Genomic DNA, 12,362 nt, shown 5'->3' with positions numbered 1-12,362 from the left:
CTAAACCAAGATGCAATAGAAAATGGCATCTCAGTCCCCATAAAATTGGGCTCTCGATCACCACTTTTCATTCATATCTAGCTGCAATATCAGTATTGTCAATATCCCTATGAAACTCTGTTTTGAGGTCTCTTTTTGACAATCACTTGTCAATTAATCCTTAAGTTTGTATGAGGACCAAGTCAATTGTAGTCTTAGTCTGAACAAAAGCTTGCCCTATCATGGTCCTATTTCCTAACAATTTGCAAGGTGAGGATGATTGCTTTGAGCCTGATAGGGAATAAACAATGATGATGTTTAGGGATGGATCAAAAAGAAAGAATGGACCAAAATATTACACCACAAGAAGGATTAAGGTTTGGGTGAATCCCACCAAAGATAGTGGCAAAAACAGGTGAAATCCATACCCTCTTATGTTAAAAGTGTGAAACTCCTAATAAAACTCCAACTAAAAAAAAATATGAAGTGTCAAAGTTGTAGCACACTAAAAGCTGGCAAAGCAATGGCAAAATAGTGCATAAAGGTAGCAATGCCAAACAAAATCTCCACCTAAATTATTTCATATTTGGCAAATGTAGGATGAATCTCCATCGAGATATGAGACAAGTGTGACAAACCTCTTAGTGATCTGTGCCAAGTTCAAGTTGCAAAGAATCAAGTCATCAAACACCTGTTTTAAGCAGCGAGGCCATTAACAAGTTTCACAGTTCACCCAAGGTGGCAACAAGGCCAATAAAGCACCAACACTAAATAAGTGGCAAATGATTCATAAAGGAGTGCTAAAAAAAGCAGCCTTTAGATTGTAGAGCTGTTACAAAAGAGGGTCTCAACAGAAAGAAGGGATCAATCATAGGTCGCAACTTATCAACATGGCAATGCCTTAAACAAAACTCTGCCAAAGTTCTGCATCAGTACACTTAAAATGGATAATGAAGGATGGATGCTATGAAATAGGGTATCAGAATGACAACTTAAATCATCTCTAGGGCCACACTATTTGAGAAAGAGTTAAGAGATAAGGAAGATCTAAGCATCCTTCTAGTCTGGATTAACAGTGTGGAGTTTTCAAGACAAAGATATGCATCCAACCGAGAGAGTGATAAAATGAATGTCTTTATTTCACTAACTTCAGGAATGAGGAAGTATTTCTACAATAATTGTCCATATGAGTGTTGCCTCCTTGAGAAATAGATCATCAAGTCAAATTGGACTACCATACTCATTCCACATAAAATGACTCATTAGTAAAAACTAAAAAGTAGATATGTTAATTGATTTATCATTTCATTGGGATTCATGTTCATGCAATCTACTATAACTGAAGTCATGACTTGCCACACAATCCTACAACCAAGAACTGGGCTCAATTAGTGTAGTTAAGTGGGGATCAAAGATTAATAAACAAGCACATTGCAGATGTCACACATTAACATGCGTAATTGTTTTATATTCATCATTATGGAAGAGTAGATCATTGCAAATGTCTCAAAATCCCCATCCCTAACCTTAGACTTACACTACTAGTACAGATTGGAATATTTCCCCACTTTGACTATGGAAGACTACTCTTCATCGTCAATAGCTTTTTGCCAGCACAGTGCTCTTTGTCATTCCCTTTGCTAAATGTCATTGTTACAACAAACCCATACAGGGCTATTTATGGGCATCCCCCATGGCTACGGTTTTGCTACTGAGATATGGGGATCATCCCCTAAACGACAATTGTCCTTAGTAATCAGCTACATGGAAGCAATCTTGTGACCTTTGGTGTGTGGAGTCCTAAGTGAAAAATGTCGTTTAGGACTCTACTCGATTCTGATTGGTTTGTTACAAATTGAATCTTTGACGAGCGAGAATTTGTTTGAATTTTTGACAAATTTGAGGTTTTTTATGGTTTTTGCTTGTTTGATGAGTGATGCGGAATGATAAATAATGCAAATTACTAACTGAAATTTTGCCTGGAAATAAAATGCAGTTTGCAGCTATCGATAATTTCAAAGAATAAATAAATGCTAACATTCAAAACCAAACTAACTTACCAGGTGTCCTAAGCTTGCCTGGTAAGGCTTATTTATTTGACTGAATTGCAATATATGATGCTACAGGTGCTTCCAGGATGATCTAACAGCACCAATGTGTTTTATTTGTAACTAAAAGGATTACCAAAAACAAATGATGAAGAATTATGCAGACCCAAACTGATTTCCAAAACCTTGCCAAGAGAAGACACCAAATTTGACCTCTTTTCCCCAATAATTCGCATATGTAGCTCAAATGAGACATGGATTCTCTAAAATAACCACTAATCTGCCTTAATCCAATCCCAACAATGAATTCTCTGGCAAAAGCTGATTCCAAAACCCTCGTGTTTATTTATTTGATCTCCCAGGCTAGCTAGAATGGTACAGCCTAGCTGGGAAAGTACGGTTGACCCCAAATGTGCACAAATTCCACTAAAAATGATCAAATTCCTGCCCAGATCTGAATTTCAGAATGATAACCTGCTGTAGCTGTCATTAAAACTCTGATTTTAGCCCTCCTTGACCAGATATAAGCATTCCAAGCAAATCGTTATGTTGAAAAGTGAGAGGGATTTCGTCCTATCACCAAGAAATGGAGGTTTTCATCCCCAATTCCACTCCAGAACTTTGCCAAAATGTTGCAGACCTGCTGAAGAATGAAGAAAGCCTAAATAATAATAAAAATCCAATGCCAAAACTTTCCCGTGCATCTCCTTTTTGACTTCTCAACCACACATCCAACTTAGGGCTTCGAAATGCTAAATTGCACTGGAATATTCCTCCAACTTGGGCGGGTAAATTTATCATGAGTGGGGGCCATTATTACATTAAGTTTATTTCTTATTAAGTCTAGGAAAGGGCGCCCAATGGACAATATTATAATTCATCATTAATTTTCATTAATCCCCTTTCTTATAAAGTTACTTTATGGAGTAAGTTTATTTTTTTGAAAAAGTAACTTTATAATGAGATATTTGAAAAATAACTTTATAATGAGATATTATAAAGTTAATATAATTTAACCTTGACTTTATAATCCCCTTTATAAGTCACTTTCATAAAATATTACCAATTAAATATAGAGTGACTTTATAACATTATAATATAAAGTAGCCATCTATTATTTCATCCAACGTCAAAAATGGCTAAGTCTGGATCTCCTTCACCTCCTATCCACTGAATTTCACCTGCAGAGATGACTAACAGGCGAATCTCTAATCCTGAGTGACCAACTAGGGAAGAGGGGACATTACACTAAGTGGCATCCAGCTATCATCCACCTTTCGCTTACTCCCCTTTCCTAGGTCTTTTGGTAGACTCCCACCTTTCTCATCACATATTTGCAACCCATTCTTCTATGAGTATCTCCAAATTAATGTTGGTGAACAACTATGCCTTAACATTTCTAATGCCAATATTTCACCAAAGCAAATCACTTATTCATCCCAGATAAGGCTTTTAAGCACTACATTTTATCTTCTTGGAAGAATGCCTCATACTCCATAATAATCGTCACCATCTAAATAAAGCATTTTACTCCTTTCTCACAACTCAGAAATGTCACTCGTCATTGGTACTTATCTTTGCTACCTAGTGTGATTGATATAGCTAAAACTAGTGCTGTCAATGCTATTTCTAGTTTGGCATCTACAATCTCGTTCCCATGATCTTATACATTTTTTATTGCCAACCCACTAGGAAGACAAACTTATGAGGGTTGAAAGAGTGATGATATATCTTCTCGGCTCCTCCACGTACCAGTCACACTTCTACCTAACATGAATATATTGAATTCTCTAAAAAGACTCACAGTAAACACTTGCAAGTCTTTGAGTGTAACACACTCCTGCTCCATAAGCAAGACTCAAGGAAGTAGAGGTAATGCTTTGTGAGCTCTTTTGCTTTGACCCCACTTTTCTTCCCTTGGTCAGTTGTCCCTCAATTTCAACAATGGTAAGCATCTTGCAGATCCTTGCTTTAGTCATGTCTCCAATCCTGGAGATTCAACTGCACACTTGGCTATTTCTGCATTCTTGTCTCCTCCAACAACTTCCTTGTCTTGTTTATGCTTTGGCATTCACACAGGTGACCCAAAATCTTCATTTCGCCTTTGCATTCCTACAATTGTCATTGTTTTCGCCCACATTCTATCCTTCCCTTGTTTTGATATCTCAATGGTTCTTTCTCAGAACCCTTTGTGTTGCCTCTTTTCAAAATCTTTGTAGTTTTCTAATCCACTAACTTTTCTGCCAACTAGGCCTCCAAATGCTCCATGATACTCTATGTCACCTTCAAGCATTTTAAATTAGGCTTCACAATTTTATGTTGGCATTGAGTTGTCATTGATGTCAACCGGTATAGAATGGCTACCGGTATAAGAGATGAATGTGTAGCACTGTCATTGATGCATACAGAATGAGATATCTTTGATATCACCTTGTGTTGCAGTGCACCGGTAAGGTAAGGGAGCGAATGTCATTCAATAGAATGACCTTTGGAGTCACTGGTATACAAGTCAGTATTTGACTTGTGTGGAAGAGATGGGCAGGTTACCGGTACAGTCTGTCACTGGTAAGGAAAGGATGTCAACTGGGAAGAGTTGTGTTGACAGTGAGTTGTTGCCAACCTACAAGCTTATGACCAGTGTACAAGCAGGATGAGCGAGGTGCTCGAGCTGTTGTTTGTGATGAAGAGGCGGAATGTTACCTACATCATATCAACACAGGAGGAGAAGAATGTACAAGTCACCGGTACACTGTGTGGATGCAGAACAGTAGGACTCCCACCGAATAGAGATGCAGTCACCATGTGAAGAGATGACTGACAGTGAGTGTGCCCAATCGGATCACATGTGCTTGTTTGATGATATGTTGCACAAACAAGGAAGCCACATGAGTGTGTCATGTCCCCTCCTTGATCGTTATATATATCCTAAAATGAAGCAATTATTATTAATTAATTACCAACAAATGATTATTTGAAATTTAATATTATTATTTAATTAATATTTATTACTAATAATACTCTTGAAATATTCAAATAAAAATAATTTAATATTATATTATAAATTATAAACTTGTCATGTCCCCTCCTTGATCGTTATATATATCCTAAAATGAAGCAATTATTATTAATTAATTACCAACAAATGATTATTTGAAATTTAATATTATTATTTAATTAATATTTATTACTAATAATACTCTTGAAATATTCAAATAAAAATAATTCTGTCATGTCCCCTCCTTGATCGTTATATATATCCTAAAATGAAGCAATCATTATTAATTAAATAATAATATTAAATTTCAAATAATCATTTGTTGGTAATTAATTAATAATAATTGCTTCATTTTAGGATATATATAACGATCAAGGAGGGGACATGACAGAGTGCATTGCAGGATGCAGATGACAAGGATCCACTACCACTGGTAAGTGGAGCTTATCTCCTATTATGCAAAGTATGCATCTTAGTTCTGTGAGATAAGACAAAAGTAGAAGGCAGGTGATTGAAGGCTCACATCGGATCAAACAGTGAAACAAAAGGATGCCTCAAGTGCATGTAATCAGAGATGTGCACCGGATCAGAAAGGGTTGGCATATTGTGCCAACAGGACAGAAAAGGAAGAGTAAAGAAGTGATGGGTTTGTCACCTTGACAAACCGGATGAGATGATGTTCGGTCTGATGATGAAGAAGGCAAAGTGGAGCAGCTGCAGATAGAGAGTGCAACCGGCATGCAAATGCCTCACATGGAAATAGCTGAAGGTTGATAACATGGTGTCATCAAGGTGCCTACCTGATGAGAATGGGCATGCTATGAACAGGCATGTCTGGCGACCGGTTAAGGTGTTCCACCGGCAGATCAGCAAAGTGCAGACATGATGGTTAACTGGTAAAGTGTGAGATACCGGCAGGGTTAGAGAACCGGCAAAAAAGAAAGACCGGTTGTGTGTTGATTGTCGGTGACCGAGTCTAGCCGACATAGAGATCTTTGTTGAGGTGGATATCGACAAGGATGCCACGTGGAGTTGAAGTGGCAAGCTCGCTGAGGTCGATGAAGTGTCGTGTCGGTGAGGTAGCTAGCGGTTGGTCGACATTAAATGTTGACTGCGACAATCACGGAGGGTTGCATAGGGTTTGCGGCTCGATGCAAACCGAAGATTTGAGTGATGCCATGATCAATGAAATACATCCAACTACAGATCGGATTTGGTTAAGGCTACTGCGAGATCACTTAATGTGATTGATAGAATTAGCTCGAGAAAGAATGAACGACAAAAGGAGATGAGGGAGTTGTTGGTGCCAGGATCGAAGCAAGGAAATCAGATTGCAGGAGAATCTCGAGAAGGAAATAGCTGGGTCATGAATGTGTCAACAGATTTCAAGGCCGGAAAACAAGGTCAGGTTTGCTATTCTTGGCAAACTTACTTTGGACAAATAGGAAACACGTGTTGGCTTATCCCTCCAAAGCAGGTGTGTGATCCAAGGCGGATCAGGTCAGATTCAATGCAGATTTGGTAGGTAGAAGAAAACCCTAACCGCCCGAACTTTGAATTGGCTTTTGGCGAGAAAACAAGTTTATAAATATACAAGCCAAAATCGATGGAGGCTACCACCGAATGTGAGAGTGTTGTTGCTGCAAAAGAGAGCAAATCAGTCAAGTGCTCATCGAGAATCAGAGGAGAGACTGAGTGTGAGAGAGAATCAAGTTGAAAGAGTTCAACCGACAACAGTGAGACAACCAGTAGACAAGAGTTGCAGAAGACTGCAGAGAAGGCAAGCTGAGGACCGGCAGGTTTCAGATAGTAGACATCTGACTAAGTTATCAAGACCGGTGGTGGAGAACAATGGTGTAGCAAAGTAGCCGGGGGAAGAGAGAACTGGCAAAGTGCAGAACAAGCAAAGAGTAAGGTTGCAGCAGTGTGAGGGTTAGCAGAGAACCGGCAATGAACTGGATAGAAGATCCAGTAGATAGATTTGAAGAAGAGTTACAAAATCCATTTGTAACAAGAAGATAACTTTGGTATCAAAAGATGATTTTGTATTCACTGAGTTGTAGCTCGGTGCAAGGGTTGTAGCTCCTTGGGTTGGTGCCCTAAAATCAAGGGTTGGTGCTCCTTGGGTTGTGTTGTGACGTATTCACACATCGCCCCATTACAAATGGGGACCCCTACTTTTTGCCTTTTAGGGTTTGTTTTCTTGGTCTTCTAGGTTCTTGTCTATTGACCTTTTGCATTTGAAGGGTCGCCAAGGGGCTCATTAGGATAGCAAGCTCTGCTTGAGTAAGGTGGATCTACTCAAGAGGTCAGGTCAATTGAGTGATTAGGGGTAATTTAGATCAAACCTGAGGTGTTTTTTGTGTACTATCTGGTCGCATTTCAAGTTGCTAAGTCAAACCTTGGTTGAATGCATAATGTCCTCCTAGGTCCCATCCTTTACATCAAGGGCAGAGCGAATTCGCCTTGAGAAGTCTGGAATGTCATCCTGATCCTCAAATTAACTGAAATTTGACTAAGTCTGGAATGTCATCCTGATCCTGAAATTTGACTAAGTTTAGAAAATTGAAGAATCCTCCAAAAACTAGATTTTGCATTATAACTCCTGGAGGTCCAAAACCACTCTCAAACATCCTGACAATATATATGGAATATAACTTAAAGTATAAGTGACATTTCCTTATATTCCATATATGAATCCTGACGGAGAGGCTAAAATATCAAATTTCGCTCCTGACCCTTCCAAAGGGTCCAGAGCGAAATTTCCCCAAGGACCTAAGATTTCACCTAAGTCATTGGATGGTTGGGCAAATTTGCAAGAACATGAAAGGAAATGAATCAAAGATCAAGTCTAAGGCAAAGTCAAGTGGAAGAGAAGGTGAATTGAGCCTAGAAGAGGAATTTCGCTCCTGACCCTTCCAAAGGGTCCAAAGCGAATTTCTCCATAAGACATTCTACCTTGCCCCAAACTAAGAACTAACTCATTCCCAGGCATTATTGAGGGCAAAACACTTGTTTGGATGAAGAAATATGGGAGATGAAGTCAGATTTTGAGCCCAAGGAGGAATTTCGCTCCTGACCCTTCCAAAGGGTCCAGAGCGAAATTCTTGTAGAACCCTATTTCTTCACAAAATCTTGAACTAGATGCCAACTTGAGGAGCAAATTCACTTGATCATGATGAAAGGAGGCCTAAGAAGTTATATCCAAGCCAAGGAAGGGAGGAAAAAGGTGAGAAATGAGCCCAAACAAGAATTTTGCTCCTGACCCTTCCAAAGGGTCCAGAGCGAAATTCACATAACCTTCATTTTCTTCCTTGTCATGGCCAAGTTTTGGACTTCTAAGGCATGGTTGGAGTGACCTTGAGGTGTTCTAGCCTTTGAAAAAAAGGTTTGAGGCGATGAAATGGTGAAAATCAGCCTAGACTGAGAATTTCGCTCCTGATCCTTCCAAAGGGTCCAGAGCGAAATTCTCCATAAACCTCATTTTCTCCCTTGTTTAGGCCAATACTTTAGCTCCTTGGGCATATTTGGAAGTGGATTGACATGTTTTTGCCTTAGGGAGTGACTAAAAGTAAAGGAGTGTAAGGATTTTAGCCTAAAACTTGAATTTTGCTCCTGACCCTTCTGAAGGGCCCAAAGCGAAATTCTTGAAAACACCTATTTTTTCCTTAGTTAAGGTCAAGACCTTGGTTCCTATGGCGTGGATACAAGTGGAGTGGTGTATATTTGCCTTGCAAAGAAGATTGGAGTTGAAGAGATGAAGAGCCAAGCCTAGAATGTGAATTTCGCTCCTGACCCTTCCAAAGGGTCCAGAGCGAAATTCCCAAAATCTCCTTTTTCTCTCAATTTTGTGTCAAGCCAAGTGTGGATCGGGGTGAATTAAGATTGAAGATGTCCTTAAGCATGCCTTTGAGTAGCTTGTGATCACCAAATGTGAAGGAATTGAGCTAAATCTTGAATTTCACTCCTAACCCTTCCAAAGGGTCCAAAGCGAAATTCTCTAAAGGTCCTGTCCTTGGCCATGATTTGGAGCAAATTTCTCCTTTCAAGCCTTCTTAGGGGTCAAACAGGTGTTGGCTTCATGAGAGAGGGATCCAAAGTTGAGTGTCAAAGGAAAACAAGGTATGAAGAATGAATCTAGGTGAAGGAAAGCAAGCAAATCTTGAATTTCGCTCCTGACCCTTCCAAAGGTTCCAGAGCGAAATTCTCAAAATCACCTAGTTTGCTCATGATGAAGACTAAGATATGGATTCCTAGGCCTCGGTGGAGAGAAGGCTAGCATGTGCTTGTCTTGGGAGGCAATTTGGAGTAAGGAAATGATAGAATTTGAGCCTAAGGAAGAATTTCGCTCCTGACCCTTCCAAAGGGTCCAGAGCGAAATCCTTAAAACCTCTATTTTGCTCCCAATTTGCATCAAACCTAGTGTTGATTGAGATTAGAGGCATCCTTACGCATGCATTTGATCAAGTTGTGGTCACAAAATGTGAAGATTTTGTCCTAGAATGCAAATTTCACTCCTGACCCTTCCAAAGGGTCCAAAGCAAAATTCTCTATAGGTCTTGTCCTTGGCCTAGGTCCAAAGCGAAATCCTATTTTTTGGTCTTTCTGGGGGTCAAATCAATGATGTCTTCAAGGGAAAGCGATTCAAAGGTCAAGAGAAGTTCAAGGCAAGGAGATGATGAAATTTGAGATAAAATGCAAATTTCGCTCCTGACCCTTCCAAAGGGTCCAGAGCGAAATTCTTATAGGGCCTGTCCCTTGGGAGGATCTTGAGCGAATTTCATTCTAATGCCTCTTGTTGATGATTTAAGGTAAGAAATCTTATGTTAAGATAAATATATCATGTGTACTTAATCATATTTTGGTTTGTTTTGCAAGTGGAAGAAAATCAGGCCAGGACAAGGACGACCTATTCTAAGCCCATCACCATCAAGGACGTCCCAGATGCATAAAGGAGGACTCAAGGTGTTTTAACGAGTTGGAAGACTTCAAGTGTTCGAGGAGTTGCAAGATAGCCTCAAGACCTCATTCTACCACATGATGACAGAGAAGAATGACACTTCAAGGCGAGGTACGCAACCAGAGAAAGAACACTTGACAATGAGGAAGCCTCATCAAGCATATGGGAGTCAAGAAGGTACATCATTCATCGCGTCAAAAGACAGAAAAGAGATCAACCAAGACACAAACGTCAGACAAGGTGGCATCCCAGTCACTTTTCCTCCAGTCAAATAGCTCCACCTCAGCATGTCCAGATTCAATGTACCTGACTCATCGGAGACGGCACAAACTTCGGTGTACCTACCCCTGCTTCCTATTGGTCCACACTCATTGAATGTAATTTTCTCATTGGCTAGAGGAGTTTTGTTGTAACAAACCCTAATTAGGGTTTTTCATCTTGTAATCCTAGCCATTGATTCTAAGTCAATCAGAGTCATCAAATTGTAAAGGGCTCTCTATATAAAGCCCTGGCTCTTCATTTGTAAGGGTTAATATAGTTAGGAGTTAGCAAAAGAGAGATAGTCAATAATTAGTAGCTCAATAGTAGATAGCATTTTAGAGTAGAGTAGAAAGAGAAGGCAAACATTGTTGCAAAAGACATGTAAACTTCATTGAAGAAATGGTGAATTCTATGTGTTGATTCAACAACTTGCATGGTCTCTATACTTCTCAAATTTAATTTCATGTTATTAGATGAATGGAAGGAATTTGTATGATCGATGGTGAAATTTGTATATCCATACTACTAGAGGTTTGTTGATAGCAAACTTGCCTTGTGTAGTCAACTGGAGTCATTCAGCTTAAGCTTAACTTCAATTATCGCTTCTTCATCAATATGCATCAACCTGACGGTGTCTATGCTTGTAGCGGTGATCTGAACATCATAAAGCTATCCTTAGAAGATCGCACTAACCTTGTGGAGATGATCATAGCATGTCAAAGCAAGACTTAGTTAGAGTTTCATCAAAGGTCATCCATTGCTCCTACATTCTTAGTGTTAGAATTAGATTCCTCTCCAACCCTTATCTTTTTTTTCCTTTTTTAAAAATCAAGGATCAGTAAAGACCCACGTTCTAGTGATATCCAAAGTAAATTAGACGCTCAGGTCATCAAATGCAAGTCCCCTTGTGATTCCAGCAAAATCACATCATACCGCAAGAGCTTATCCACAAATAGAGAACCTACGTAAAAGAACCTTGGAGTTGCCCCAATTGATCCTTAGCCGAAATCTTCAGCATTCAGGAAACTTTGTTCAAGAGAGGATAAGATACCTTGGTATTTTATTCTGTGTTCCCATGTGAATGAAAAACACATCAACAGGTTGGTGCCCTAAATCAAAGGTTGGTGCTCCTTGGGTTGGTGCCATAAACATTGTAATCAGAGTTTCATTGTGAGGCTGGATTGGAGCAGTAGTCTCCAGTAGCATTTCTCACCGAGGTTTTTCCCATCTTGGGTTTTCCTCATATATGATGGTGTTATGTGATGTTCGTTTTATGTGTGAGTGCATTTGTGTTAGTCTCCCATCTAACCAGTAAGTGTGCATTCAGTTAGATCTGTTAACCGGTATACTCACATAGGATAGTTTAAGAGAAAAGTTTGAGAACCACTTATTCACCCCCCTCTCAGTGGTACATTGTATCTAACATTTTATAGTGCTAAAACCCATCTGCCCCTTGCTCATCCAATAAATATAGATGATACACCATATAAATTAGAAAAAAACATCTTGAATAAAAAAGAAACTAGGGAGAAAAATGCTAAACCCCACCATGTAACAGTTTTGGGTGCATTGGGGGTGGCAAGCACCTTCTAAACCTTCTCAAAAGGCTCCTTCAATTTTAAAAACCTTCTTTAGAACCCTTTAAGGTTGATAAGTTGTTAATGGAGACCTCTATAGATACTCCTTGAGTTCCATGTGTAGATCCTTTTGGTGGGATATGCTTGCCTCCTGTTGGGGCTGAGGCTGCATCTCCTCAACTCTTTCTAAGCGTGCTAATCAGTCTGATTTAGATACCCTATTTTTAGGGGTTTTGGAAGAAAGTCAGAAATTGTTGTCACCAAAGCAACCAGATGTAATAATTAAGAATGGTTTAGATTTGAATTTGCTTTCCAATTGTAAATCTGGAGCTTTTAAGAAAGTTTCCTCTCAGATGTTACTGAGATCCCAAAGCGAAAAAACAAAGGGGTGGAAGGGTCCTTTCCTGGCAATATGCCAGGATAGATGATTATTTGCGTATCTGTGTCTTCAGGCCTTTTTTATAGATTTCTCTATGGGAGTGAGCACCAATAGAACCCACTGTTAATTCATCAAACAAAAAAAAGACTACTTGTTGTTTACA

At 39.3% G+C, this 12,362-nt stretch overlaps 1 protein-coding gene across 2 annotated transcripts in view; it reads right to left on the bottom strand.

Annotated features, from left to right (window-relative positions):
* The window catches only part of LOC131031135 (protein SEH1), a 203,589-nt gene that overhangs the window by 133,700 nt on the left and 57,527 nt on the right, over positions 1-12,362 (bottom strand). The window lies entirely within an intron of this gene.

The sequence above is a fragment of the Cryptomeria japonica genome, chromosome 7 (genome assembly GCF_030272615.1).
Source record: "Cryptomeria japonica chromosome 7, Sugi_1.0, whole genome shotgun sequence".
Classification (NCBI taxonomy): Eukaryota; Viridiplantae; Streptophyta; class Pinopsida; order Cupressales; family Cupressaceae; genus Cryptomeria; species Cryptomeria japonica.
This window is presented reverse-complemented; position numbering and strand designations above follow the sequence as displayed.